This window comes from Glycine soja, chromosome 10 (genome assembly GCF_004193775.1).
Source record: "Glycine soja cultivar W05 chromosome 10, ASM419377v2, whole genome shotgun sequence".
Classification (NCBI taxonomy): Eukaryota; Viridiplantae; Streptophyta; class Magnoliopsida; order Fabales; family Fabaceae; genus Glycine; species Glycine soja.
The window spans coordinates 48533033-48539322 of record NC_041011.1 but is presented as its reverse complement, the minus strand read 5'-3'; positions in this window follow the sequence as shown (position 1 = coordinate 48539322).

Below are 6290 nucleotides of genomic sequence, written 5' to 3'. Positions count from 1 at the left end.
TAAATTTCAGATAAATAAAAATATAAGGCATTATATAAATATTTATTACATATTGATGCTCTTATCCTGAATGAAATAAGAGAAGCATTTTCTGGTAAAAATAAAATAAAATTTCATATATGTCTAATGTTCTATTTAATGTTAATATCTTTATAGAGTTGTTCTCCTAAGTTGAGAGGTATAATTTTAAGTGTTAAAGATAAAATATGAGTTAATTGATTATTAGAAATTGACTGATTCATTTTAATTAAGTTAACCGTTAATAAGAGAATTCACGCTATTAAAAAAATAACACGAGGTTAAGGATTAAATAATAGATATAATTTAAAAATTTAAATTGATTATTCAAAACGAAAACAAAACTTTCCCTATCTCTCGTTCTGTTAGTCACAGTCTTTCTCACTTTTGAGTTCCTCCACCAATGTTCCAAAGCTACTTTAGGCTTTTCAATTATATCAATGGGCAAAATCTTACAATTGTAGAATATTATCATTATTATTATAGATTTCTCTTTGAATTGTATAATATAACACAAATCATGATCGTATCAAATACCTATTGCGTCAATTGCTTGAACATTCTAGTATTTGACATGTTGGATCAATTGCAAATTGAATTGTAAAATATCACAATTGCTTGTCAATTCCGCAGTTTATCAATTTCTTTAAAAAAAAATGGCAGCCTGCATTAACAAACACATGTCATGCAAAATAATAATCAACACAAATGATTTTTTTGATAACGGAAAATGATTTTTTTTATAAACCCATACATTATTATTATTAAAAAACTAGCTAAACACGAAAGTAATTATTTGAAAAAGTTCCAAATTAGTGAAATTACATACTCCCCCCACCCTTTTTCCCACGTGGATGCACGACTCATGTCCTTAACTTTAACTTTTTGGATAAAAAAAAGCTCATCTGTAGTGCCTTCGGAGCAAAATTACTCAGTCAATGCCATTAGTAGTGGTATCTCAATCTATTCATATCTTAATTCATACTTTAAGCAATGAACTGCATATCACGCCAGTGTTTCTTAGTGTTTTTTTTTTTTTTTGGTCTGAAAGACTAAATTTCTCGGATCAACTTGATCCACGGTTAAATTTTTTAATTGCAAAGATCTAGACCATTTTAAATACTCCATTTTACATTAAAAAAAAACCGGATTTTTTTCTTCTTCTAAAAATATGTATGCCATCTGATTACAAATGTACCACATGCAGATGCAGTTCAAATTTGATCTGTAGGGGACCGGCTCAAATTCTTCAGCAATCTGACAAATCACCACAATTTTATTGTGCTTCCCCACTTTCACATGTTCAAATTTATCTCACTTAATCTTTTTGTCCATAAAATATAATATTTTTTATGTTTTTATTTACTTAAAACCATTGCTATTTATTACGGAACACATGGATTAAATCCAATTTAAATATATATAAATGAGACTGTTTTTATAGATTCATCATAAAAAATTATAAACGTACTTCAAAAAAGAGAATTTTGTTGATTCTTTTTTTATCTAATTCTTAGACACCACACTTATCAAATGTCTTGGACACATGTCAAATACTCATCTACTGTGTTGCAACTAAAAAAATATATTTTCTTTTACTTAGACACCTTTCTAACATGGCTAAGAGCCTAAGACACATGCTAAGTAACACCTATTTTTGACTAAATACTTCTCAAACAAAGTTATCATAATTTTTTTTTTTAAAGAAAATGTCAACTTATATTATAATTAATGTGAAGCTCATAACATTTTTTTGGGGAGACTCGTTATCTTAGAAATTATTAGTTGTCTTTGCTTTAAAGAGATATGATTCATCTTCTTGGGATTTTTTTGATAAAAATTACATTGTGGAATAATTCCTTTTGGCATTCTTTTTGTAAAAAAATTGTAAGGCTTAACTTTCTTTCATTAGGAATATATATGATTTTTGTCATATTAATTATATATAGAGGTGATGTTCCGATATCATATATTTTAGACATTATTATATTCTGATTTCTTTTGTTTTATTCAATTTATTCCGGTTTCTATGTTTATATCCGGTATTCATGTCAATGTCAGTGGCAACATTTGTCCCCCAAATTATAAAATTTCCTAAATTCCTAACTGGCTTAAATCTCACATTGGTGACCACAGGACAATGGATATTGGGTGGAGAAGAGGGCCAGAGGAAAGACAGCAGTCAGGTCCATTTGTAGAGGCAACTAACATGATGGTGTAGTTATCAGTGTCATGCAGATAGCAGGTAAGACCAATGAGCATTTCCTGATGAGAAAATCACAAGAAATTGACATACCCAACAAGATTGGATCTTAGCTGCAACAACAACAACAACTACATTTTTCTATAGACACTGTGGTGTGTCACAATTAGGACAAACACAGTTACATCCTCTTATTATCTCCATTATAAGATTGGTGTCACAATTGCTTCTTTCATGTCTGTGCCATTATTTTGTTGGTGGGGCTAGTGGGAGATTCAGCCATCAGATATTGGGGGGCAGAGACAATCCCATTTTGATTTTGGTTTTGGAGTTTAGAAGAAAAAGGCATGCTTGATTGTGATGACATCCAAAGTATGTTTACTTATATACTTGGAAATGTGATCATGACCCAGTTGCTTTTCAACCTCGATAAGGTTCATTAGTAGCAATTTAAAAAGGAAAATCCTACGTACAGATGATAATGCAAACATTTTAGGAACCTTTGACTAAGAACTCATCCAATCCAACATGTGAACATGATACTCACCAAGTATTATTGTACACAAACGCACTTTGGGAGCGCTTATCTTTTTATAAAACATATTTTACCTTACTGAAGTAGCATTTAAGTTAAAAATCAAGGGTTTGCTTATAAGATATATAGTTTTTTTTATTTATAAATTTGATGATAATTATTATAAATATAAATTTATTAAATTATAAACAAGCTTATAGTTTAATCAGTGCTATTGGATTAAGTCATGAAAATACAAATGCTTTGGGAGGTACAGCCGCCTCAAAACTGTAGCAAGCTCTAATGGAATGCAGCAAAGCAAACCATTGGTGAATTTTAGTGCAATTACTTTAGTCATCATGAATGTATATAATTTTATTTTATTTTGTTCGAAATGTCAATAGAGCAAGATAGGGCTGACTCAAGATAGACCACTAAGGCCTATGCTTAGGATCCTATATTCGTGACAATCTAAATGAAAATTTTAATGTAGAAATGAGAAATTACTTGAAATATTAAATTTTATATAAAGGTAAATGTATAATTTATAAAATATTATCAACTATTTTATACTATAAATTTAGTGAAAAAACTTTTCAAAATTAAAATTAATAAAATCTTTAATTTTATACAAATAAAGTTATATAATAAATAAATATTTTAATATAAAGTTATATTATAATTCAAATTTATAATAAATAAACATCTTTGATTATATTAATCATATTATAAGTTTTAATGAACAATTTGAATTGTGATATAAAGTTATTTTTAACTTATAACTTTTTTTAAAAAAATATTAAAATTCAATTTAAAAATAGTGATACAAGAGGATAAATTGAAACGAATAAAAGATTAAGAAGATTAAATATATAAATAAAGATAAAAGAAGGTAAATTAATATGATTAAGAGAGAAATTTCTTGGTTAGTTATACTAATGGTGTGTAAAATGCACATCTAAATGAGATAAGAGAAATAATATCGAAAATATCTAATTAAGAAAATAGGTCATTCTCCCAGTTATATATTCTAATTTATAATATGAAAAGAGTTAGAAATACTTTTTTAATATATTTTTTAGTATTGACTAAAATTTATTTAAAATCACTAAATATTTTGAGTCTTACTTACATTCTCCTAGTTGTATATTCTAATTTATAATATGAAAAGAGTTAGAAATACTTTTTTAATATATTTTTTAGTATTGACTAAAATTTATTTAAAATCACTAAATATTTTGAGTCTTACTTCTTATTTAGGGAGTCTCTCACGTAATTTTATAAAAAATATATTAGAAAAATATACTAAAAAGTGTGTTGAGAATATTTAAATATAAAATATGCTAGCTACATACTTTTTAACATATTCTTTTTTATATATGCTATTTATTAATGAAATTTTTTTTTATTAAAAATCACTAATTTATGTTATAAGATAAGAGTAGATTATACAACTTTAATTATTAATTTTACATCACAAAAAAAATAGTTTTTAGTTAATTTTTTATAATATAATTTTAACCTAAAGTTTTAAATACCATTGAGCCAGCCTCGAGAAAATGACCATATATGAAACAGATATAACGTCTACATGCTTTATGTTTTGTTACCCTGCTAGAAAGATTCTTTCTTAAAAATTAATGACCATATGAAACAGAAGCATTTCCCAGCCGAAAATAGAAATTAAAGGAGCATCTATATAATCTGAAAATATTTGAAAAATGTAAGTCTCAAAAGCATGTACGTATATATGAATATTTTAATATATGCAAATAATTAAAAAGAAAAAAGCTAAAGAGGGTGGAGAGCAAGAACATGATCCCTGTCTCGTCCCATTCGTAAATGGAGAGAAGAAACTATTTGTCCTTTTTCTCAGATCTTAGCAGATAATCGATAATCGCCCATGCCCATTGCCTGTTCCATCAAGAATATGCCACGGTCCTTATCTAATATGTTTCGAGAATTTTGCTTTGCATGATAATTGATATCATGCAACTTCCAACTTCAAATTCGTATTTGCTTTATCGTTTAAAGGACTTACCCTTGGTAGTTGGTTCAATTCCTTTTAACTTTTAAGCCACCCTCATTAATTCCAAGTCTTCTTTGATATTTTTCTTATTTTATAAAAAGTAAAAGTTTTAAGTTAAAATGTAAAATATTTATAAAATAGGAGGAGCTTTATGAATATTTTAAAACTATAAAAAAAGTTGTGTAAGAAATACAAAATAAAAGGAGGTTAAACTAATTTACATTTTCTTACTTATTTTTCTTTCCTATGTCCCAAAATCATGATCAAAACTTTAATGTATGACAATCTTAAGGTCTTATTACATGTTTGGACAGTCGTTTTAAAAAGAAATTATCAATTATGATTAAAAACGTAAAAGCTATAATTATTATAGCTATTTAAAGCCTGTTTGGATAAAAGACTTTTGCCAATTTTTGAGAATTTTCTTACTGAAAAAATCTTACATTTTCGGCAGAGAAACTTTTAAAAAAGACTTATACCTTATATCCAAACATGTTTTTAGTGCATTTTTAGTTTCACATCTTCAATGTGCATATACAAAATTTTTCATGAAACGAAGTTCTACTCAGTTGCTTCTGAATTGAGATGGATTCAATTTGACGTGACTAATTCAAATAAGCACCTATTTATGACTAATGCGAAGAACCACATCCCCATGATAGGACCAAACATGTTATTAGTCACCCCAACTATCTAGCCTATACCGGGTTACTATATGTCGAAAATCTTTTTATTACAGCCCGAATCTGTATTCAGTTAACTCAACATGTTTTACTCTGATTGGCTTGACTGTAAACTCTAAACAGTTTGACTGTAAAAGGTAAATGTAAACTGGATACATAGAATTTCTTAATATAGTTACTACCTTTGGCTTTGAAGGTATGCTGATATGAAGCTCTTATGCGTACACTCAGTTCCCACATAAGCTCTCATAGGCTAATTTTATGTTATGGAACGCTGACCAGATCATCAAATCAAGGATGACCAATGGGATTGCTATGTTCACGTGAGAACCTTGTCTCATCACATGGCACCACCTCATCATGTCTTTCAAAGGCATAACCACTATATAATATGTGCTCAATGTAATGTAACCAATCCTATAGGCTTAAACCAAAGACAACTTACTAGAATGATGATAGGTTGTTGTCGTTCATTGTCTTTATTAATGAGACAAAACTTAGATACAGTTACACAAGCATTTTTTATGTTGTTTTTTTTTATAATATAATTAGAATTGAAGTTTTATTTTCGTAAATTATTTTCCATTAAATATCAACATAGATTTATCAAAACAAAACTTCAATTCTAATTGAAAACCAACACCAAAAACTCCTATAAAACTTAATCTAAATTTTGTCCTTATTTGTATACCAACAAAATTCAAAAGGCTCCTCCAACAAGTGGTCTTACGGAATCAGCTTTGCATTTGACTTTCGCTAGAAAGTAACGTACTTCAGAGCTCACCATAGTTAATCTGTTCATAAGCATGTTGTCCAAAAATGCATAGTTTTATTTTTCCTTTT